This window comes from Aedes aegypti, chromosome 3, assembly GCF_002204515.2.
Source record: "Aedes aegypti strain LVP_AGWG chromosome 3, AaegL5.0 Primary Assembly, whole genome shotgun sequence".
NCBI classification, from domain to species: domain Eukaryota; kingdom Metazoa; phylum Arthropoda; class Insecta; order Diptera; family Culicidae; genus Aedes; species Aedes aegypti.
This window is the reverse complement of record NC_035109.1, coordinates 174,541,800-174,568,587: the sequence shown is the minus strand read 5'-3', so window position 1 is coordinate 174,568,587 and position 26,788 is coordinate 174,541,800. Positions and strand designations below refer to the sequence as shown.

The window sequence follows — 26,788 nt, the reverse complement described above, 5'->3', positions numbered from 1 at the left end:
TAGTTTAATTTTGAACATCCAACCAAACTAGCATAGATTGTAAGAATAGCATAGATCGTAGGAACAGCCAATGATTCAGCGAACGTAATGATCCTGAACAAATGGTTAACAGCTTTATACCAATAATAGTGGGTTTCGTGGCCATGCGGTTAGCGGCGTCAGTCGTTTAGGCTCATTGTGCCATGATGTGTGGGTTCGATTCCCGCTCCAGTTGGTGGAAACTTTTCGTCAAACGAAAAATTCATCACTGGGCTACTGAGTGTTTCGTGTTGTCCGTTGCCTAGTTTCAGTCTGTGCAACCTTTGAAGACGGTGTAAATTGTCTTTTGTATAGTAACAGCCTATAAAGGTAAAATCCCTGATGAAAAGATAAGCAGCTATACTTATAGTCCTTCTACGCCTACTTGTCCCATGTCCCATGTTAAAGCTTATAAACAGCGGGAGAAATATGCGTAGTACGACAGTATACCTAATTCCTATGAATAAATAGCAACATAATTAGAAAAACTGCCAATGTTGGAAATACAGTCGACTCTCCACATCTCGATGTTCTACATCTCGAAATCTCTCCCTATGTCGATGATTTTTTCGGTCCCTTCAGTCTGCGTACATTTTCACTCTCCATATCTCGATATCCTCCTTATCTCGATATCTCCCTATCTCGATGTGATTTTCGTTCCCAATTTTCTCTCCGTATGTCGATATGCCCATTATCAAAGGTTACTAGACTAGATTTTAGAGATTCGAAACAGTTCGCGAAGACGAAATGACATCTGTTTGTTTTTAATTTTCCTGGTAACGGAGTGATTTTCAATCTAGTACCTATTCGTTAAAAATTTGTTCTATGTCTCGATCTCTCCCTATCTCGATGGTCCCTTCGATATCGAGATGTGGAGAGGCGACTGTTATGGTATATTCCAAATAAAATGTTGACAACTTCAATGGTCATTATCAATGTAATTAAAGAATTATATAAAGATGAATGAAGAAGAGAATATCCATTCTGAACGTTGAAAGCCAATATCAATATTAATTGTATACACCCAGTTGACACCCTGTTGTTGCCGAGAACGTGTTCTCAATCAAAGATGGCAACTGATCATTAGGGGTAATGGTCTATTAAGGGTAATGGAATTTGAGCTAATGGGTCATTTGGGGTAATGGAATTCAGGAATATTTAGTTTCGGGTAATGTTCTAAATCTAAAGCCTTTCCTGCTCTTTGTTCGTTATTATTATTTTTAAGTACACTCGAATCTTTCATTAAATCCTTTTGAGCAACGTGGACCAACTGTATACTAATAATAAGCCTACAATCTCTATTTCTTTCCATGCTTTGTGTGGCCCAAATGTTGAGAGCCATCGGTTCGAATCACACCGGTAGAGAGGTTGAAAATCTTCTCGATATCCCATGAAATATTTTTCTTTCTTTTTCTCCTTTTCTTCTTCTTCGTGGTGTTACGTCCTAAATGGGATAGAACTTGCTACTCAGCATGATGTCATTATAAGCACTTTCACAATTTGGAGTAGAGTATCTTGTCCATTTTATGTACATACAAAATTGGTGGATTGGCAATGAAAGCTCTCAGTTGTTGCATGTAGAAGTGCTCATAACAACATCATGCTCAGAAGCAGGCTCAGACCTAGTTGGAACGTAACTCAAGAAACAAAAAGAAAAATAATACTTTCATAATGACTTATATATCAAGGCAAGTGTGAGAAAATATTACCCCAAATGAATTTTGAATCAATTAGTTCAATTACAGCTATTAGTTGAATAAACCTGGTGGCACTGATGATTTCTAAGCAAACAGGAAAGTTTCCTCGTAAATGTAAGTTAGCGCAGTTATCTATCGCGTCCACTCTCGACATGAATGATCTCCAACCACGCACTAACGCCACAGCCTGCCACACGCTTGATGTGAGCCACAATCTGCCACAATGATTGATGAATATTGTTTAATCGACAAATTGTCGTTATATAAGTGGCCAAACCCGTTACTTGATCTATCAACAGGCCCGCAATTATGTACGCCCTAGCTCTCCATGAGGCAGAAGTCATTTGGGCCATCGTCGGTCGTTGTCCGGCCTTTGGGTCAAGAGCGACCGTCCTTATCAGCTGAACACCGGTGTTCAAGCTTTTAAGTGAAGATAACTGACTTTATTGGATTGTTTTATCAAAAGATATACATGCCACTCAGCGAAAGCATACTTCTCGCACAGAACATATTCCGTTAGCCAGGTGAACCTTCCAATTATTCATAGTTATACAGCAGCCATAAAACAAGGCAGCATCCGCCTGACGGGACTGGGGTCTTAACTTTCACTCGTCCTCACGCGCGCTATCCATTTCAGTAGTTATGCAGGCGGTGTCTGTGAAATCGAAATTTGCCTCGTTGCCCAGAGGGTCCAGAGGGAGGATGGTCAGCAATTTCCTCTCGCACGTAACGGATCTATGGCAGAGGCGTTGTTGATCTGCTATCATTATCTCCTTGGGGCTGTCTGCCTATTCTGCTAGAATGTTTGCTAGAAGACACGCATCAGTAGAATCTATCGGTGCAATTATCTAAGACCGAAGAAAAGAGAGTAGCTATGCTAAAGTAGCTATCATCTCCATCAGAAGACGTTCTGTTCTTGTAACTTGCAATTGATGTTCACTGGTTACAGAATCTGACCTGTGTGATGGAATCATAATTTCACTTCATGACTCGAGCGGAATCATCGGAAGCATGATTGGTTTGCATGCTTTGTAGATTGCTGGAGATTTTTTTGCTGTTGATGGTCTATGTTTCTGAAGTTAAGATGGCATAGTAATAGGGCCTTTGATAAGAGGTACGAATCGATGCTTGATCAAAGAGTACAATTTCGACCAATATTTCAAGTTTTACCCTTTACCCAACTTGAGATTAGATCATATGCGATAAGACTTCAAAAGTTTACATGAGTGGTGTGTACCAGTTTTGAAGTTCCAAAGCTGCCACAATAATACATAATAGTACATATAATAATTTGTTTTCGGCTAGATCTCGACATTAAAACATTAACAATGTGTCGAAATCTGAAATAATTGAAGGTTTTATATGTGATAATATGCGAACCACTATGATCATACCTAGGGATTTAATTTTGGGAAAATTGACAATATATCTCACTTATCGTTCTCTGTAACAATCATAATCCGCAAAACATCATGACAGTTTGTTTATCGTCTTCTGCTACAGCTCTGATTATATCGGGTGGATAACACTTCATGATAAAAACCTATCTAACAAGCTCCAAACCCGGTGGGCACTATTGCCATATGATGTTTGGGACTGGTTTATCATGTCATTAAAGTAAAATATCTATCCCCAATGGTAAGAGACGAGAGATATGGATTTTATGATCGCTCTCTCTTTCGGGCTCTTGTTTATTGCTGCTATTTATCAAGCTTGTTACAACTTGCGAATCATTGCCGACCATGGATAGATACAGATGCGATGTTTTTCTTCGCTTGCAGTTGTCAGAACTGAAATATGTGATGAAACTTATCAATACTCAATCAAAATATACATGTTCTCAATATCAATCATTTTGCTAAAGATGCCTACAAGAAACGTTTGAATTCAGAAAACCTGCTATTTTTTTAACTATTTGTCATCAATTCGGTATGAAGATCGACGAATATCATAACCATCCACAATCACCACCGCAAACGAATTGAAGTCATTCACCATCTCTTTTATTTTTACTTTCAATCAAAGCATTGCGTTCCATCGTGGATAAAATAGAACATTGCAACACTAATTGCACTGCACATATCAACGAAGAACGGGCACATCTAACATTCCTAATGACCTAATAAAATCATTGAATCACACACATAACAGGAACATTTTTCACTATTTGTCTGCTAGCAACTGTTTCCTTCCCTGCTCTCATTATATCAAACGGGCCCGTCTGAATGTCTGGACATCATAAAAAACCACAACAAAAAAGCCATATGAACAACCGTACCAGCAACCAAAGCTGTGATTATTGCAGTGTGGTCGCCAGAGTTGCACAACCAAGGATCCACCGTGGAGCAACATTGTTGCCTTGGAACACTAAGTCACTTATCATCGTTAATTCCAGCATACAAGCTCACTGTAGACGCTTCACCAGACCACAAGTGTGTCCAAGTTATGGGCGACTCAATCGACTCACGTTTAATTACTGACGGCCACCGTCTCAACGGACCAGCAGCTGTCATTACCGGTAACAGTAATAATCTAGCACTGGCGTCGTCATGTGTCAGAACTACATATCTATACAGAAGTGTTGCTTCGGAGAAAAAATTAGATCATCTAACGCCAACCAGCCACATTCGCAAAGGAGGTGGTCACCGACCGAGACCACAGCTCCTATTTGCTCTTCTGCCTAATTCCAATTGTTTTAACGAATCAAACCAACGCAACGCATCCAACAACGTAGACTTGCCCACAATATTATCTTGTGGAACTGCATAGCTGCATCGTTGCCACACGCCACCGTATGTTACACAGAAACATGGGCGTAGCCAGATTTTATCTGGGTAAGGCGAATGAGCTCGAAGACACTGTTTAACAACTTCTCATAAAATGTTGATATTCGTAGCTTTCGATTCCCTTTTTTTGTGTGGTTGTGTGGTTACCTAAGTAATAATAAGCTCCAGATCAGCATGACTGCATATGGTCAGCGTTAAGTCAAAGTGGCCCAAGTGACATTTTTCATGTTTTAAGAAAAATGGGTTTGAAGTCTAATGCTCTGTAATTTTTGAAGTCGTATGAATTTTGTTTCAATATTTCTACACATCTTTGTGTTGCTTTCAAACAATATAATGTGAACAATATGAAAAATCATAATCAAAACCTCCGATAAAACGATTTTTTGATGGACTATGTGTACTTGGTTCACTCTGACTGAACAATTTCTAGGAAAATAACAATCATTTAATGCTTGCATGGTCAAACTGGGTTCATATATCTAAGATAATCAAATTATCAAGGCCATTCGACACCAGTATAGTAAATTCTTCAATAATCCATAACCTAAATACCGAAATTAGTGGCATTACGATAGCTCGAAAATTGAGGTTTTGCAGGGTCAGGGCTTTGAAGACCAGAAATATTCAAATATGTGCTCAGTCAGAGTGGACCAAGTGAAAATCTTGACTTCTGACCGAAATATACTGGTTCAATAAGCGGGTTCTAGCACATTCTATACATACACCATGGAACTACCATAAGCTTATATCGGACACTGAAGTTGACTCAAAAAATGCAATAACAAATCAGTTTATTGCTTTTCAACACTTGATCCGCTCTGTCTGCACAGAAATTGTTGCAATTTCTGGCCACCCATCCAAACATGGTTAATGGTCGAAAATCAAAATCAAATGCATCGAATTGAGTAATATTTATAAATTTCTACCATTTTCGCTATTATGGTAATAAGCACTTGGTCCACTCTGACCGCACACTTTTATCGTTTTTTATTGATCATCCAAAGTAAATTTGTTAATATCTCTTGCAGTTTACAGCATTCTTCAAATCTAAACAAAGTGAAACGGAGGTAAGGTAATTTCGCAACTAATGAAAGAATAATCCAATTTTCCCAAGTTCAGGGATTGAATCCTGAGAAAATTGAGAGAATCTCTCACGTATCGCTCTCTGTAACTATCATAACATGCTGCACATTATGAGAGACTGTTTATCGTATACTGCTACAACTTTGATCAGATTGGGGGGATAGTAGTGCATGATAAAACCCCTCTAAACATGCTCCAAGCCTGGGGGAAACTATTGCTATTGGAAGTTCTTGGATTGTTTATCGTGCCAGTAAAGAAAAAACACCTACCCCAACGGTAAACAAGCGAGAAAAATGGATTTTATCATCGCTCTTTCTTTGGGGCTCTCGCTCGCTGCTTCCATTTATCAGACTTGTTACACCTTACGATACAATGACGATCGTGGACCGCAACTGATGGGATGTTTTTGTTTGCTTGCTTTGATCGTGCTTCATACTCAAATGAGAGCGAATTCTGCAATGCCTGCCCAAGTTTTGTACTTGGTCCCCTCTGACTTAACGCCGACCATATAACCATTAACCGAATAGGTTACTACACCGAATCGGTTGTTAACCTGAACGCCACTACCACGAATTAGCCATTACCCCTAATAGTATGTGATATAGTGCGGTATATTGTTTTGCGGGCAAAAATGTTGAATATACAGCCAAACCTCATTTTACGCCTCTAACTGGGGGAGCGCAAAAAGAATCGGAGCGCAAAAGAAGGGAGCGTAAGTTGGAATTCGGAGCGTAAAAAGAGGGAGCGTAAGGTCGTTTTCACCGGTGCTCCATTTTTTTGGTCCAATTGTATAACAGTTCTAAAAAAATAGATCACAAAATATAGAACAAATTTCATCCGCTCCCACCGCAGTTTGATGTAAATCCAAATAAATTTGTCCTTAATTCAACATCAGCTCTCCTGTCTGATGGTGAAGCAAATCAAAAATATGTTTGCGGCGATCTGTGATAGTGAATACGGCGATTACTGCTTATTATCAACCAAGAATAGATTTTCTCGCAGTCTATGATGTATACAACTTCGGAAACGGCGCGTTTTTTTTGTATTCTGATTTGCATTCATAATCTCAACTACCCAACATGGACATCTTGCATATTCTAGATTAATTCTAGAATTAATTTGGCGATAGGAATGCTTTGATTATCTACCATATCAACAATATCTGGGAAGAGTAAATTTAAACCATATCAGAGTAAAAACGCATTTCTCCAAGATTTTGTCAAGGAATTTCTCAATAGGCAATAGTTCAGATTTTTTTTATCAAAAACTTGTTAGAATTTTGAGCGTAAAAAGAATTTGAGGCGTAATAAAGCTTTTCGTTTTTTCTCGAGAAGTTTTGCGAAGAGGTGGGGTTTATCTGTGGTGCTTCTCAAGGGTATCAATAACCGATGGGTAGATGACGGAAATCGATGTCCGACGCCATTTTGAATCCAAGATTACGACTTCCGGTTTGTGAAAATCACTTGAAACCCTCTAAATATGGGTATTTTTGAAACGGGACCGATGGGTAGATAACGGAAATCGATGTCCGACGCCATTTTGGAATTTAAGATTTAATTCAAAATGGATTCAAAATGGCGTCGGACATTGATTTCCGTCATGACCTACTCATCGGTCCTGTTTCAAAAATACCCATTTTTAGTGGGTTTCAAGTGATTTTCCCAAACCGGAAGTCGCCATCTTGGATTCAAAATGGCGTCGGACATCGACGTCTGTTATCTACCCGTCGGTCTCGTTCCAAAAAATACCAATATTTAGTGGGTTTCAAGTGATTTTCCCAAACCGGAAGTCGCCATCTTGGATTCCAAAATGGCATCAGACATCGATTTCCGGCATTTACTCATCGGTCCCGTTCCAAAAATATGCTACTATATTGGTTAGTTATCAGGCAGGAGCGTAAATGAAATTTTTGGAGCGTAAAAAGAAGGAGCATCATTTGGAATTTCGAGCGTAAGTTGGAGTTTGGAGCGTAAATGGAGGGCGCGCAAAAAGAGGAAGCGTGAAAAAAGTGAGCGCAAAGAAAGGTTTGGCTGTACTATAATAAAAGACTGACCAATCATGTATGCGTCTCTAATACAAACTGGTAATTAGTGATGTGTAAAATTCGTTGGTAAAACTTTCATGGTATATTTTTCCTTCTTCCATATGCTAGCTGTTCTTTCGAAACATCCTATTTTTGATTATCTTCTTTTTTTTCTACACACCCAGTGAACCACGTATAACAATGTGCGGTAAAAATCACATATTCGTACATCTAAAATCAGAGTCGAACAATATGCAAAAAAATGAATAAATGTTGACATATTTGTTGACAACAAACCATGTCGTACATAGAATAATCATAGATCGTGCCAAGTTGCATAAACTTACAGATCGTATATCCAGCATACAATGGAATGGAATCACAGTAACTTAGCCAAAACTTTCCATTTAAGCTTGATATTTTTGACGATGGGCTACTTATGCCCATTTCTTTTTGGAACCTAGGTTGGAACACGTGAAACCCATTCTGAATCACAGTTTCAACCCCAACCCAAATCAGGTTCACCCGAACTGCAATTTGCCTGACGTTGGTTTGTTTACATAAGTATTGGGTCGGAGCAGTTCTTAAAAACGAAAACGACATTGTAATGACAAAGCAAGTATCGCTGTATAGGAAACATGCATTCATATTGGCAAATAATCGCTTGGTGTTTAAGCGGTTAATTATTCGATTCGGAATCCGTAGGTCGCGTGTTCGAGACTGGGTGGCTACTTTTTTTTATTTTCTCCGAAATTTTCTGGCATCATATTGCTGACCACGGAAAGTCTGAAAAAGTCGTCCACTTTGGTATGTTTGTAGCCTTTTCAAGCATTTTATGCGAGTGAATTGATTCACATAGAATGATGTATAGCACAAATTATACCACTACTGAATTATACCAAATTAATAAAATTCTTGACCGGAAGAATTTGAACCCATCACCCACATTATGGTTTTGTATGGGTACCACTTTTCAATATTTTATTTCGGCCTAACGACACGTTTGGACTAACAACCTTATCGGCCTAAAAGCATTAGGCATTCGGTCTAACGACCTGCTCCCCATCTAACATATACACGTTAGTGTCGAGGTAAGTCACAAGTCTTGCATTCCGATGATTGAAGGATCAAATCTAGGACGGGTAGAAACGTATGTTTTAACTTTTTTCAATTTCGAATCGAAACATGCAACGATGAAATCAAAAACTTTTTCTCTGAAATTGACAAGATTAAACAGTAGTTCAAATTCAAAAGCAGAGCAATTGTTGTTATGGTGCTTATTTTTTTACCGTGTACCACATTCGCTCATTATGTCATTGTGTCAAACGTTCTTATGCTAAACGTCCGCTTGCGAAATGTCCCACCCCTTACTATTACAGTTGGCAATGTAGAGCCCGAAGTGCAATTTAACCCTTTAATTAATCTATATAAATAAAAATGTGAGAGGCGTGTGTTCTAACCACTACACCAGACCCGTCCCCTATAGAAGAGGACTAATGTGTTATTTTGTATCGGAGATTACAATAGCCTGCTTGATGGCAAGACCAAACTCTGTACCACTAGTTTGAAATAAATTTTAAAAAAATGCGGCTAATTAGTCTTACAATCTCTTCTGACCTCTCCTCTTTTGCTAGGTAACGGAAAAAGCGTGGGCACGAGAGGTCCAAAATTGGCCTCAAGCGAATATCTCAAAATCCAAAGGTTGGTGTCTTCGACAAAGTTGAATACAGATCAAGGACTATCTGGCGATGAATAACCTGATTGAGAATTCATCCGCTAGGTGGTGCTAGTAACACATTTTACTCAATCATCTGTATCTCAAAATCCTTATTACCTAGAAGGTTGATGCCTTCGACAAAGCTGTTCAGCAGATCAAGGGCTATCTGGCGGTAAAGAATCTGATTGAAAATTCATGCAATAGTTGGCGCTGGTAAAAATAAATCTTAAATCTTCACTATCTCAAGATCCTCATCAGCTAGAGGATTGGTGTCTAGGGCAAAGATATTCAGAATACTGGTTATCTGAAGGTGAACAATCTAATTGAGAATTTATCCGCTAGATGGTGCTAGTAACAAATTTTCTTCAATTGCCTGTATCCCAAGACCCTTATCAGCTAAAAGGTTGGTGTCTTCAGCAAAGCTGTTTAGCAGATCAAGAACAAAACGTCGAAATGCCAAAACATCGAAAAGTTCGTGAAAAGAATAAAAATTTCGACGTTTTGCCCTTCCGGCATTTTGTCCCATTCGACGTTTTGACATTCTACATTTTGTCTTTCGACATTTTGTCTATCGACATTTTGTCCTTAAGCCCCAGATATTATGTCTGCAGGCATCCTGCAAAGAGTTTTCCAGAGGACTCCTCCAAAAATCCGTCCAAGTATTCGAAAGGATTACTCAATTACTTGACTTGAGGTACCCCAAAAATATTGTTTTGTATATTACTTCAGTTAATTCATATGAGATTTTGTAATGAATCGGATCTTTTTCGTAAGAAACTGATGCATCTGAGTTTTTTTATAAACCTCAGCCCAGAGATACATATGAGAAAAGTTTTTTTATGCGTTCATTTAGATACTCTTTTAAGGATTTTTCTTTATGTTCCTCAAGAATTTACACCGGTAACTATTCCAATAATATAGATACATCTCCAAGATCACTAAACTTCTTTCAATTACAATACAAGAGACCCTACATAACTATCAAAGCTCCTCCAAAAAATATTCCAACTCTAATTTATTGACAAAAAAAATGTTTCTTTTATAAAGCATGGTTCAAGAACACTTGATGCCAAAACGACGAATGTTGAAACGCCGAAAGCAGAGAATTGGAAGGAAACGAAAATTTCTTTTAAAATTGACTCACTTTCGAACGAAACATCAATTCACGTGCCAAACGATTCTCATAGCATGTATAATCGGATAAGATGTAAAAAATACCTGGAAATGATTAAAAAATCGATGTTGCAACTTGACTGCTTTCAAGTTTTTGTCACTATCGATGTTTTGGCATTCGACGATTTGTTTTTTGACATTTTGTGCCGATAAGAGTTTTGCATGAATGGCTTTCAAATTCCATCCAAAAGATGATCGGTAGTTGTTAAGAAACATCTTTCATGATTGAATTCTCATGCAATTAAATTAAATAAAGATGAATTCTGTATAGTAATTTCAGAAGACCCATGTGATCAATGAAGAATAAAATTTGAAAATAGTTTTGATTGGAAATTCCTGCAACAAATTTTGTGAATGTGTTGGTATAAACCAAAGAAAAATCAATCTAACGTCTTGAAAAAGCACTTGGAGGCAAACTTTTTGATTAAATTTTTGGATTGTTTTGCAAAGCGATGCTTTAAATGGCAACTTAAAACAAAATAAATTTTATAATAATGTCTAGATGAGCTTCTTTTCAAAGAAAACTTCAATTAAAATCTTAGCTAAGACTTTTGAAAAAAAAACTCTGATGGAATTTAAAGTATTTCCCAGGGGAAATACCTGTAGGAACCAATGAAATAAAATGATCAATTTTTGGAAGAATTCAGAAAAGGTACGTCTGGGAAAATATTAAAATATATCCCCCTATAAATTCCTTTGCAATTATCTTCCTAATTATAATGCCAAAAAAATCCTGGAAAATTTCTAGGAAAGTTCCAAACAATATTCAAGACAAATTTTGGAAAAAAAAATCTTGAAATATCTTTGAAAGGCTTATGCAGTCAGTTTTCACCCAATTACCCAGCACAAATTTTAGGAGGACACTCATTCAATTCGACCTGATGTAAAATGACAGGTGTTGGACAAAAACTATTTTTTGAGCCACCCTAATGGTTATTGAATAAACAACATTTGAAGCGATTGTTCTTCATCTGTATGAAGAGTATCATTACTTAAAAAATAACAATAAATTAATTCTCAGTGCATTTTTTTCTAGTTGTTTAACAAAAATGTAATTATTTGATCGAATTATTTCGAGCAAAAATGCAAATCTGGCATATACGCTGTTATGAGCAGTGTAAGGAAGCTTCAAATATCTTAAAAAGCTTAATGGAACTTTTAAACAACATTCGGAAAATTTCTATACAATTTTCAAGTGAAAGCTTTCACAAATTCAAAAATTGTTAAAGAAGAATTGCTTCACCCAACCACTGGATTATGCAAAATTGTATCACAATTATATCGAAATTTAATACAAATAACAAATTTTGATTAATTTTTGTTGGAAAAAATCTGAGATGGTCTATACTAAACTATAACTTAATTGAAACAAAATCAGTTATAATACCAAGGCATATTCGAATTTTGTTGTAGTGTGAATTATAATTTAAACACAGTATGTTATAAGTAATCTAACAGAAATTCGGAACTAAATGGAAATAACATTTTTTTTAATTCAGGTATGGGAAATAACTCAATGGATTATATATTGTTTTGCATGAATTTAATTTTGTTTCAAATATAATATATTTTGTTAGAATCAAGTATATTGTAGAGAAAAATTATTATAATTTTTGTTATTTTAACTACTAATCAGCCAAAATTATAACAAATTTTGTAAGAAAAAACGTACCTACTGAGGAACAAAATCAATCACCACTCTGTTATAATCCACTGGTCGGGTAAGATTCTTATCGATATTATCTTAAGTTGTGGTTTTTTGTTCTCGGCATATTAAGGTATTTCACATGAAATCATTATTATTTATTGAAATAATCTTCAAAAGACTGGACAAATATTTTACAGTTACAGGTTGCATTCATTTGAATATTTTGGAGATTTTGTTTGACAATGGATTTAAACTTAGGATTTTAAGGGGAATTCATGATGTTAGCAGAATTCTTCCTTAAAGATATAAGAGAATAATTTAAGGGCTCAAACGCTAAGGGGTGTAAGTGATACATTATTCCAAGTATACTGAAATTCTATTGTTTTCAAGCTTTTCAGAGCTATTTTGAGGAGATATTCTGAATCATTTAATAATTTCCTTGCATTTTGTATAAAACATTTTATATGAAATGCTTGAATTATTCCGAAAAAGCCTTCAGATAACCTTCAGATCAAGTTTTTGGAAATATATCTTTATAGTTCATATAGAAATAGGATAATTTGTAAATTGCTCGCTAACTGTTGAACACGCCATAAGGCATACACGGACTGTTCAACAATATGCGAGGTTTTTAGTCATTCAACATTAGGAAAATTGACCTACAAATATGATTTTTTGAAAGAATTTTCAAAGAAGTTCTTTAATTACGAAAAGCATTTTTTGGCGATTATCAAACCCCCTTCCTCATAGTAAGATTGTTTGTATGGAAATCATGAATAGTTTTTATAACGCATAAGAAATCTCGACCCCCCTCCTTTCTCCATAAACTCTTACGTAATTAATGGATGACCCCTAGAAGAATTGCAAAACATTAACAAAATATTATTCTTTTTACAGTCGCCTCTCCATATCTCGATATCGAAGGGACCATCGAGATATGGACAGATCAAGACATAGAACACATTTTTAACAAATACTAGATTGAAAATCACTACGTTACCAGGAAAATTAAAAACAAACAGGTGTCATTTCGTCTTTGCAAATTGTTCTGAATCTCTGAAATTTAGTCTAGTAACCTTTGATAATAGGCATATCGACATACGGAGAGAAAGTTAGGAACGAAAATCACATCGAGATAGAGAGATATCGAGATAAGGAGGATATCGAGACATAGAGAGTAAAAATGTATGCAGAATGAGGGACCCAAAAATCACCGACATAGGGAGAGACATCGAGATGCGGAGAGTCGACTGTAACAATCTAGATTTGTTGAATGTATTTTCTGTCGGATAGTGGGGGACAACGCCCCCACCTTTATGTTCCATTATCGCTACACCCATGCCCAGAACTACAATGTAACACAGAGGAACACAATCGTCGGCATGTTGTGCAACGGTCAACTCTAATGGGTGATCTGTTCCGTTACCGAAGCCATATCAAAGCCGCCCAAGTGCCATAAAGTATCGTTGCGGCAAGGAAGAGTCTTAACATTTACAAGGGAAGATGTGTGTGTATGTGGGGGGGAATCGTCATAACACCGTGCAATTACTGCGCGGGTTACAACAAATAGCAGAAACTTTTATTGGAACCAGTCAGTAGTGGAGAATGAGAGGGACGTCTTTTTGAGCGCATCGAAGATGATGGAAGAAATAAGATAGCAGCCGGGCAGGCAGGAAAGCGAAGCGAACGTGATTTTGTTACGGCACTGCTTTGATACACTTTACTTACAGCATCGGTTGCAGGCTCTAGGCCCTCTGTCATGCATTGCCAGGCATGAAATAATCGCATTACAGATGAAACTCATCGTGATTAGCGTACTTTCCTAGACGTCGTTGGTGGTGTTACGCAATATGTTGCAGGGTGATTAACTTGCTGCTGATAACCGAATTTCAAGAAAAAATATGGGAGCAGTCCTGTATAGTTGCGATTGGCTTGTTTTGTAAAAACTTTAAGTAGCAATGTATGCTTCTTTATTTAGTATCTATGAGCACTTCCTCTATCGGCATCATCATTTTTTATCACACTTAATTTATTTTACGGATTCATGTGAAAACTCAACTCCTGAACAGTTCGGTTAAATAATTTAACGGAGTACGGTTAACTTTAACAGTACTCTGTAAACATTCACCAAAATTTGTAAAATTTCGACGAAACTATGGTGTTTTATTTTTCCGAACTGTTCAGCTACGAGATTACAGTGAAATTTACGGATTCCGGTAAAATGAGTCCATAAGAGTACCTCCGTGATTTAAAGTTTGACGTGATGTAGCTTACGATTTTAAATTTATATTCCTTATTTTGTTCCATTAAATATTAGATATAAAGATAAATAACCTTGAGCATTTTTGAAGAAATTTTAAGATTCCAGACAAACATATAAAGTTTTTACCTACTGGAGGGGTAATCGAACCCACGCTTCGTGGCACGAAGCCCATGTGGCTTTTCAAGTAAAATTCGGCCAATTGGCTTCAAAAGGCTATTTGATGGGCATTTTATTTTGAAAAGTGGAAGTTGAATAAATCGTTGATTAGTGGTGAACTCCAAAAAACAGATTATTAATGAAAAAAGGTTTGACCAAGCATTCAAAAAATAATAAAGTACATGCAACGAACAATCTCCAATCATGGAATCAAGTAACAGTGTCTGGTGTCTCACACCCATTATCACAGCTATATTACTCAGAACAGTTCTCACGCTAATCGCAACTAGCGTTTACTTTACACCATGATGATTTGTCATAACCATGGTGTAGAGCATCAAAAATAATTAAAACTCTTGACACCATCACCGCCATTTGAATGATGTTTCCTTCTCACAGTTCTTGCTGCCAGGCGGCAGGATCAGGTCGTCGTCGTCGTTTTAGCATTTTTTGCTTCGCGAACTGGATTCCCAGGTTGTCATTATAGCGATTATATAATAACATCGTGTGATGCCACTCGCCAAACAACAGCCAGCCGGATCATCGCCACCCAGGCGGTTCGTTGTTTGTCCCAACTGTTTTTTATTTGCAAATAAACAGCTGAACGGAATCAAATGGATGGTCAACCGTGGAAGCGAATCCGACAATCCAGTTTTACAAGCAATGGAAAAAATGTGGCGAGCATTCCTAATTACGGGAATGTTGTCCTTGCATTCTTTCAGTGATTCGTCATTTTTAACGTTTAAACTTGAAAATAGAAAAAATGGAAAGACTTATGAAAAAGGATTTAGTTTCATACTCAACTAGATTTTTTATTTCAAGTAGCTATAAATATGTTAAGCAAGCTTAGACTCTGTTAAAAAAGAACACACTCAATCATACAACAACCCGTAAATGCCCAGCGTCATATTTTAAGGACAGTTCTTGTAATAAACTGAATACAACATGAAATATAAAGGTATTATGTTTGAAGTGCTTTTTTATAGACCCAATATTTTAAGCTCAGTGAACATTATATCTCGATATTAACTCACCAGGTGCCACCAGTATGATCGAATGTATCTTTTGACACCTTCACATTCAATTCTCCTCAAAAATTGGAAGATAAATTTTAACCTTGTTGTCACAAATGGAACCAAACAGTGAAAAAACTTCATCCCTTTGTCATAATGTGGCTGTAACTCAACAATATCATGATTTGACAAGATTTATCACTACAAGCACCCATTTTTTAAGGCGAAGTAGGCCGTCATTGAAATGTGTATGCATCGCTGATGATTGTTGCTAATTCATCTAACGATTTCGAATCAAAGAAATTCAGTTGGTTTGGCACTGACACAGCTCAAAAAGTATCAGCATACTTTATGCATGTTAGCGCGTACAGTGATACTTCTTCAAGTCAATATAAACTATCAAGACTGAGTTTTATCACTTTGAAATGCGAACTTAAAATAATCATTGTTGCCAAAACGAATGACTGGCTACTTAGCCTTAATGACATCGCTTTATGAAGCATTTAAAAAAGTTTGGTAAAATTCGATCTCCTTTGGACACAAGTACACTTAAAACAGCTTTTCGTATTTTTTTCTAATACCCATATGAAATATGGATGAAATACTTTACTTGACACTATTCAATTCGTAGATTAGTGTTGTTGTATTAATTGAATTTGTCAGCCACTAACACGCTTCGTACTGAATTAGGATTGTTCAGTACACTGACATTTTAATACATTTTTTCAACGCGGTACCATAAAAACACGCGTTATTAAAAAAAAAACGATATAAAAAACCCTGCGTCGAAATAATTTGTCCATACAAAACAATGAAACTTCTAAAAACGCAGTTCTTTACAACGTTTTTTAAAAGCATCGCGGTTTCACCAAAGCTCGTAAACTTGTACAAAGGATTCGTACATCGTAACATCTGTTCTCGATATGAAATAACAAAATTCTTTGTACAATACAACATTCTTTTATAACCCGTAGATTGAAATTTGTAATTTTTGCAAATTGAGAAAATTCAGTTCAAAAATACACTTAAAAAATCAAAATTGGCTTGTAACTTACAAGATTTTAAAGTTAACGGCGTGCTGTCTTCAGCAAAGTTGTAGAATTTAACTAGATCTACAAGTTTTCCATACACCACGTTTTAGGGAAATGTGAAACAAAATATGAAGAAATGATAATACGATTCTGATGTAGGTCACCTTATATTTATTAGTTTAAACCATTAAGCTAGTATATCAGTAGTCGCTTTCATATACTTGCTGTTGTAAACTTTGTATGGTATTATAATTTTATTATTGTTTTATCAATACTCAGTGATATAATTCACATATAATTTAAAATATGAAATGGTGCCAACTTATGAAACTTTAAATGTTTCTTCATTGTGACTGCTATTATTGTGACTGAATAAATACAATAGTGTCCTAGGGTACAGAACTGTGGAAATGGTGGAATAATCTAATATTATTGAAGAAGCCAAGGTTATCAAAAAATGTACATGTTAGAATTATTGATAGAATTAAAGAACAATTATATTGCTACTACTTGAATAATGTTGTATTAACTAATAGTAAAATGTATTATAAGCTCTACATTTTTTGTTTCACATTTCTCCATAAGATTTGATATGAAAAAGTTGTAGATCTGGCTAAAACCTACAACTTTGCTGAAGGTAGCACGCCGTTAACTTTAAAATCTTGTGAGTTACAGGCGAATTTTGAGTTTTTTTATGTGTATTTTTGAACTGAATTTTCTCAATTTACAAAAATTACGTTCTCACAGTTTTTGCAGAAAAAGTTGCCTCTTGTAGGGACTTTCAAAAGCCACTTAAAAAAAATTATCGAACCAACTCCATGAGTTACGGGCATCTGAAGAATTCATAGTTTTTCACTAAAATTTGCCTATAACTTCAAAATCACAAGAAATACAAACTTGCAATGTTCAGCAAAAATGTGTATCTTTACTTCCTCTGCAACTCTTCTGAAGAGCACATTCACGTAAAACTGAAAATAAAAGAGTTAGACCAAAATAACTATTTTTTTGGGTCCACCTCAAAATAAAATTACTAAGCTCAAATGAAGAGTTAGATCAAAAGTGTCTTCGACAAAGTTGTTCAAAATAACATTTTATAAAAGTTTGCAGAAGAGCGCAGCCACAAAATACTTCAAACAAAAAAGTTTGAGTAAAAATTGTAACTTAAATAAGCGCCACTCTAATCAACTTTTTCTTAAAATATGCATAACTCAATTACGAATAACTTCTCTGAAGACATCGAACGTCTAAAATCGACGAGAACAGAGAAAACACTTTTTTCCGGCTAAATTGTCGATTTGGTCCATTGTACAGTGTCTTACAAAATAATATCATAATAAGATATGTAAATTATATTCTGATAAAATTTCATTTTAGTTTTGTTATATGCCTCTAGCCGGGATCTTTAGTAATTTTACACCAAATTCAACTTTTTATCATCGTTCTGAACAATATAAGCAGAAACTGCTCAGATTATCATAGAATTCCTGCACTACTGATTCTTTTTTCAAGGATTTGATCAGGAATTTCACTAGAACATCTCCACATATTACATTGCCTTCAGCAGATATTTCCCTAGAAATTGTCAATTGAATTCTTTAAATTTATTTCTTTTGAACAGTTCTTGGATACAATCGTATGAATTTCCCCAGAAATATCTTTTGAGCTTTTGAAAGATTGAAAAACGATTCCTGCAGAAAGTTCTCTATGCAGTTCTTTGAAATTTTGTGAGTGATTTTATTACAAAGTTATCTTAAAAAAAATCTCCGACAATTCTTTTAGAGGTTTCGGAATCCCTCAAAAATCCCTTCCGAAAAATAATTTAAGAATTGATCCAGAAGAACCTCCCTAATTAAATCTGTTTTCTTATAGGAATTATATGTATACGGCATCGAATTCTTCTTTCCATAGCAAAAATACATAATTATTTTTCTCAGGATTCCTCTAAATATTGCCTTTCTAAATAAGAATGCCTTTAAGAACACCAAAAATGTCTCTGCTGAATTCAAAAGAAATTTGCCAAAACGGTGCTTTTTGGATTCCAAATTTTTTTGTTAAGGACATTCTTCAGAAAAACCTGAATAGATCCTTGAATAAGTTTCTAAACAAATTCCAGAGTATTTATAAAACGAATGTTAAAATCAACTCCTTATAGAGTTTTCGAAGAAATCTTGTGAAAATTATTTTGAAATGCTGGGAGAATCCTTTCATATTACCTTTTAAAAAGTTTTAGAAAAAGCTTCTGAGGAAGTTATGCTTACTATTTTAGAGAAAAATTCGTGAAGTAACTCTTCTTGATATGTAAAAATATTGGTGATCCGAAAAAAATATCATTTTTTTTCTCAAAGATATCTTTGAGAGATATTTTTTGCAATTTCTCATCGTAATAGGCTGTTTTTCATCACGCCAATCTGTCATGAAACGACCTACTTTCCTGCACTGTAGTATGCGTAGAATAGTCATTACGCAACTGAAATCAGTGCTGTATTGATTCATTACGCAACGTTTTCGCATACCGCAACTGTTTTGAGTTGCGTAATGAATCATTACACATATATTTTTCAGAAATTGTAAAATAATGGTGAATGCATTTTGATGTAATTTCTTAAGCCCTCAAGTGGTCATCAACGAAATTGCAAAACAAAATTGTACGTAACCCGTTGCAGAACTCGATTTTTACAGCACTCGTCGTAATTATTATAATTAAATTTACGACTCGTGCTGTAAAAATCATCATTCTGCAACTTGTTCCGTAAACTACTATTAATGAATTCCTTGTATGAATTTCATTAACCTTTTTTTATAAAAAAAATCCTCGATTAATGAATTTTTGATAGAATTCATGGGTAATTTATCGCAGATCTCAGCAAAATTACCAATAGTTTGATGTATTTTGTTAATGCCTTAGAATATATCAAAAAGCAATGTGATAAGAAATTTTACAGAGTTCCTTCAATCTTCAGATGGATTTTGAATGTGATTGATAAGTGAATTTGAGAGGAATTATTTGAAGCAATCCTCTGAGAAATTGGATGTATTGTTAGTTGAATTCTTAAAAAAGTTAAGTGAAACTCAGAAAAAAAATCATTGCAGTAGTCTACGAAGGAATCTCTGCAATAAATATTGGTATAAAACTCATTGAGCATAGCATAGCATAGCATAGACTGACTGTACATGTCAATGGTTGCTACTCCGTGATTGATCGGAACTGGTAAGAATTGCACTACGATCCAAATGAATAAGGGATGGGAGTTTCCGCTTACTCTCGAAGTGCAATTTTAGCAGATCTAATATTATTGATCAATAACGGCGCCGGCCAAGTCCTTACAGTCAGTTGGGATGGGGAAGGAATGTTAGGGTGTAATGATTGTTGCTTCTAGAGACCGAGAATACCTCTGCATCTCCACAATCACCACGGGAAGCGTGTTTATTAGTGAGGGAGAAAAAGATCTGGGAGTCATCTCTGGTCGGTGATGCGATCCATGGACAAGGGGGAAATATACGACTTGTATTTAAAGCTAGTTTTGTATTTTTGTCTCGAGAAGTTTTTGGAAAAAATACGTCAACATCTATAATGTCGAACAATTCAAAAGACGTTTTTATTAATGACGAAAACTGAAAATTGCATGTATATATTTTAACTTAAATGAAACAGGAATAATGCCAACACTTGTAGTGACGAACCATACATAGTTTGTTTGAAAATTACATATGAGTATTACTGTGCATTTTGTCTCGATATGGAAGAAGTTTTAGAAAATACGTCAACATTCACAATGTCGAGCAATTCAAAAGATAATTTTTAATAATGTCAAAAAGAGAAAAATATATGTATACTCAAATTGTATAAGAAAAAAGCATAATGCCGACACCTAAAGTGACAAACCATACAGAGTTTGTTTTAATATTACGTAAAAGTTACGCTTTCAAGAAAATATGTGTTATCATAAGCATGAAACGAACTCACCAGTTGGTAACCCATTCTCGACTGAACACAAAACTGACACTGACAGCAAAACTTCTTGGCGTCCCGAAAATAAACCGTCTTGCTTGGGCCTTCCCAAATACGTACCCAGCAAGACGCTCCAAAACAGGGGAAAAAAAATCTCCGACGACGAAAACACGCGCGAAACCGTCAGCAAAATCTATCGGACGACGCAAAACCGAACTGTCCTGCTTGGGCTTCACAAAGCACTACCCAGCAAGACGCTCCAAAACAGGGGAAAAAAAATCTCCGGCAACGAAAACGCGCGAATCCGTCAGCAAAATCAATCGGACGACGCAAATCCGAACTGTCCTGCTTGAGCTTCACGAAGCACTACAGTGGCCGAAATTCCTATAAGCGCACACGCATTTTTCAACATTTGCGACTAGTTATTACATAAAACATTGACGATCTGTTACTAAAATGATATTTACTATATTTCCACTTGGTTGTATGAAAGACAGTCAAAATTAATAATTTTTCGATTTTGTGAAATAAAAATATCATTTTTTGGCCAGGAAATTCCTATAAGCGCACAGTGTCCAAGCTAACGCCATTTGTGTTTGCTTCACTCACACTACAAAAACTTGTCATTTTCTTTTGCTGCCGATGTAAACGGATGCGTGCGGAAAGTTTTGCGATTCGTGCACAGTGTTGTTTGTTGACAGTTTTCAAGATGCCGAAAGGAAAGTTCTTGGACGAAACGGAGCGAAGATTAATCCTTGAATTGAAGGATGTTGGCCAAAGTAACCGTGCAATCGCCAAGAGGATCGGTAGAGGAGAGATGGTCGTGCGAAATTTCCTGAAGAAAGGTGAGAATTACGGCATCCGGAAGAAAAACAAGGGCAACTCCAAGATCACCAACCGTGAGAGGAACCGAATTATCCAGCTTGGTGAAGCCGGGGAGCTGGATTCATCCGGTATTAAGAAGGAATTGGGTCTTTCCATCACAACAAGGCGAGTATCTCAAATACTACGTGGATCTGGACACATGGTGTACACGAAAAAGGCCAAAAAACCCAACCTTACTCCGAGGCATGTTTAGGCAAGACTGGATTTATATATATATATATATATATATATATATATATATATATATATATATATATATATATATATATATATATATATATATATATATATATATATATATATATATATATATATATATATATATATATATATATATATATATATATATATATATATATATATATATATATATATATATATATATATATATATATATATATATATATATATATATATATATATATATATATATATATATATATATATATATACGAAGCAAGCGGTAAACATTCCTAGAGTAAAACTATTTTAGATTCCAAGGAAATTGGGTGGGATATCCAGTAGAGTGATTCAAAAAAACCTTCTTGCTCCACACCGATCATCCAATTCAAGATCGAATTCTGAGTGTCCTCCCATAATTTGAGCTCATTCGGATGAAAATTGAGGCTACTCAAGCCCTTCAAAGTTTATATGGAAATTACTATTGGACAAGCAAGCGAATCATCCAATCGGTAAAGATCAACGTTCATAGAAAAATATTGAAATGCACGCAGAGTAATTTAGCAATAGGTATTTCCTAGCTTGAAAAACGCATTTAACCCAACCTCGCCTTTAGACATTTTGGAATTTTGTGTGTTTTTAGCATAAACCTTGACTCATAAAACGCATATAAGAAATTTTTTTTATGACTTTTGAAACTTTTTGTATTTTTGAAAGTTGTTTGAAAAATTGTGTTATTATACAACCTACAAATGCCTGAGGTTTATTTAACGTGTAATATAAAAAACTGTACCTTTTATATTTTGCTACGATCAACCTATCACAAAAGAAGAGCTTGGTGGTAGTAAGGTGAAGATGAATCGAAGCCAAACCTCAATTTTTCAAGAGCACAAATCTGGAGAACCGAACACCCGTTTGAGCTGAAAACTTAATCGATTGGTCACCACCAGCGAGTGACCAAACGATTAAGTTTTCAGCTCAAACGGATGTTTGGTTCTCCAGATCCAAAAATTTGAGGTTTGGCTTCGATTTATCTTCACCATAAAATAATTTCAAAACTGTTTTTCCGTTCATTACAAAAAAATAAAAAGTCCAGGAAAAAATTAAAAATTTTATATTTTCAAAAGTACCGTAAAACCTTGAATTTTTACTATTGCTTAAAATCAGTAACTAGAAGAGGTTTCAAGAAATAATGAAAAAGGATAGGGATGTTCAAAAATAAAAATTATAAAAATCAAAAATTCATTGATTTGCGAATAAAAATAAATCATTGCCCAAAACGTTTTTAAAACGATTTTTAACAACTGAAAATGATATTTAGATCGAAAATAAAAAATTGGGTTTGAGAGGGTTAACAATAAACAAAATAATGATAGCGATGGCATGTAGTTTAATCGATATGGAATTGCTTGCAGAGGTTCAGTGAATATATTATTTTTGTAAAATAGAAAATAATGGAAACAGAAATAGATTTTTTGGTTTTAAAAAGATTTACTTGAAGTTCATTTAAATATACATTTAGTTTGCTTCGAGTCAAACTGACAAGGGCCACCAGTGAAACAGGTTCAAGTTCAATGCATTTTCGCTGAGTTATCCGATTGTTGTTGATGGCCATTCTTAATGCATTGGCCGATAATCGACTGTTTGTTTAGCCTAACCAGCTTGTTTTGCTGGCGCTGATGAGATAAAACTGGATTCTTGCTCCGGTGTGCCGTAACAAACACCAAGCGAACGAGAAGACTGATGACGATAATAGCAATAATAAGAGCGATGATAATGATGATGATGAGAACATATTTACCACAATGGGTGCGAAGGAGGCGATGGCGGTAGGAAGGAACAATCGTTATTCCAACCCGAGCAGCCGCCTCGAGAGCCCACAGATCCACTATGGGTGATCAGGTGACTAATAATCGAAAAAATGGCTTGTTCTTTGATTTTTTATACATAATCCATAGATAGCACTTCTATTCATATTTTCATGGAATATTAGAGTACGATCTTTTGTAGTTACATTGATACAGTTCCAATATTCATAATTTATTTTAGATCGCTCATCGCAGAAGTGGCCTTTATGCATGTTTACTAACAAAACCTATTATTTAACTATATGCGCTATTTAAAAGTTTGTCTCGAAAACTTGTATTTTTGAAACAAAACATCGAATTTATATCGCAAAACTCACATATGACATGAGATGGTAAAACATTTTTAACCGTCAGTCTATAAGCAAACAGCCCATAGTGAGATCGTTGGGCGGAGATATGTAGACGCCAAATTATGACTATATTCACTCCATATTTCTCTCCACGCAATGCACCGTTGAATGTCCGTTTTGCGTGAATTTGAATACCTTTTTACGAAGCTGCTTGTTAGAACATTCCCAAACGTTATTTTGTGCTTTGTTCAAATTGTTGCTCGCCGGTGGGGGCCTCTCGGTTATGCGTTGGCTGTTTCGCTGGAGGTAAGGGTAACCCGAGTAAAGAATATGAGCAAATTATCTGATTTCTTAACTTGTGATTTATCTTGATCGCAGCCACATAACGAGATCCCCATTTTCCGGACACTTTCTGCTCGGGAAGGTGGGACTCGTTTCATTATTTGCGCTGTCTCCCCTTTGGGCTAATTTCAGCACATTTCTTTCTTTTATTGTGATCGTTTTGCTTGAATGCATGTTCTCATGGCGTTTATTGAGGTGAGGTAAGAAAAGTGGTGGGAGACGACGACCTTGCCATTTGTGGTGAGTGAAATGGTGTTTTTTTTTTGGAGATTCACAAACAAGATCTCGTTAGTAGTTATCCGTTGTCGAAACAGGAACTTTGTGCATGCGGTAGGTACGGCATTTATTTCGATTGTGCATAAAATGATTGTGATCAATTTTGCTGCAGACTGAAATTCTTTTATATGAGCTTATTTTCATTAACTAACAACTTAAAAAGAGGCTTCATCGGTTAAATTTTAAGCTGTCAATGCTTATGTTGCTACGGGTAATTTCAGTTCCGTATTTTCATGACCGGAAAATTATCAAAATGTACCGACTTATGGTAACATGTCTACCTCTGACATTAATTATTAACAGATCTATTAAAACATTCAAAAGCAACACAATGGCTTATGCAATTGAAATTGAATTATGCTTCTCTAATTTCTTTTGAGCATTTTAGAACAAAATATTTGTTGTTTGAATGGTAAAGAGGTCGAGCTGTTTATTTTTTCAAAAGCTGTATCTTATTTGAAACCTGGATATAGACTCACATAAGATCCAAACTTTTTTGTTTATCAAAATGATCGCCTGGATGAATCATGTGGTGGATTTGCTATCATTATTCATAGGCGAATCAAATATCACCTTTTTTTTGTCATTTGAAACCAATGTTTTCGAAACTTTGAGTGTTTCTGTTGAAACACAGCTTGACAAATATACTTGCATATGAAGCTGCCTATTTGCCTTTTCAATGCACTGGGTAGCAAGGTTATATGCTCCAAAATGACATGCAGAAATTGACCCGTAAGTCATTTTTTTTGTCATTGGTGACTTCAATGCTCATGGAATAATTCGCAAACCATTCCAATGACAGAATTTTAGTCGATGAGTGTTCTTCAGAATATTTCTCAATTCCTGATTCCTGATAGCCCTACGTGTTTTTCCTCTTCTGGAAACCCATCTACGATTGATTTGGTCTTAACCGCCACTAGACATCTTTGTAGTCAACTGGTTACTCATGCTGATTTTGATTCTGATCATGTCCCTGTTACATTTCGAATATCCCATGAAGCGATTTTTAATCCTATCAGCTCCACTTTCAATTATTTTTAAGCCGACTGGAATATATATGAAACATATATAATCTTGATATTAACATTTCTCTACAAACAAAACTTGATATTGAGAATGCTTTAACAAAACTTTAACCAATTCCATTGTTGAAGCAAGAGGCGTTGCAATAGCAAAATATGAAGTAAAATTCGAATCCATGATTATAGACGATGATCTTTAACTCTTGATCCGTTTTGAAAACGTGAGGAGAAGGCATTTTCAACGCACTCGTTATCTAGCTGTGAAAATTATATGGAAAAATCTGCAAAAAGAAATAAAAAACGATTTTACAATTAGGAAATTAAGAAAAATTAAAAAAAAAATGAACACTAGCCTCAAACACTTTTTGAAATTTTCTAAAATTTTGAAAAATAAAATCAATCTCAGAAAACAGTTCCGGCATTGAAAGAGGAAAACAAATAATTACTAACTAATTGCGAAAAAGCTCAAAAACTTGCCATGCAGTTTGAAAGCGCGCACAGTTTTAGTATAGGACATACTAGTACAATAAAAAATCAAGTTACTCAGGACTTCAAAAACATTATCAATCATGAGAACGTTTTCGAAAATTTCTGGGAGACTGATTTGGAAGAAGTGGGAACTATTATTGCAAAAAATTCAAAAATATGAAAGCCCCAGGCGATGATGGAATTATCTACATCCTCGTCAAGAACTTCCAGAAAGTAGCTTATAATTCTTAGTTGATATATTTAAAAAATATTTCCAATTGGCATATTTTCGTGGCAAATGTAAAAATCCTAAGGTTGTACTTATTTTAAAACCAGACAAAAATCTTACAGAAGCTTCTAGATATCGTCCAATCAGTTTGCTTTCCTCCAACAGTAAACTTTTTGAAAAGGCCATTTTGGACAGAACAATGAAAATTCAATTTTCGCTAATGAACCGTTCGGATTCCACCATGGACATTCAGATCACTCATCAACTTTAGCGTGTAACAAATTTGATTCGTTCCATCAAATTTGAAGGCTATTCTACTTGTCTTGCTCTTCTAGACATAGAAAAAACATTCGACAGTGTTTGGCATGAAGACTTGACAAACATTGTTAGAATAATCCAAAGTTGTCTATCAAATCGTACACTTATCAGAATTTCGTTAATTATCAGAATTCCGAGTCTGGAACACTTCCTGTAAGAGCTGGTGTTTCTCAAGGCAGCATTTTGGGGCCAATATTATACAATATTTCCACATCCACCTACCTGAGTTACCTTGGGGATGTGAACAATTTTTGTTTGCGGATGACACAGGCCTCTCCACCAAAGGACGAAGCCTGCGTGTCAACTGTAGTAGATTGCAAAAGAGTTTGTTTTTTTTTTCATACTTGCAAAAA

The 26,788-nt window shown here is 35.5% G+C and overlaps 1 protein-coding gene across 3 annotated transcripts in view; it reads right to left on the bottom strand.

Moving 5' to 3' along the window:
* LOC5567150 (serine proteinase stubble) overlaps positions 1-26,788 on the bottom strand; it is a 544,997-nt gene that overhangs the window by 203,787 nt on the left and 314,422 nt on the right. Inside the window, exon 1 of one of the 3 annotated variants that reach the window (XM_001651529.2) lies at positions 3,994-4,229. The exons of the other annotated variants lie outside the window; for them this stretch is intronic. The gene's annotated coding sequence lies outside the window, so the exon portion shown is untranslated. Of the gene's footprint in view, positions 1-3,993; positions 4,230-26,788 lie in introns of those variants that run through there. 3 annotated transcript variants of the gene reach the window in all.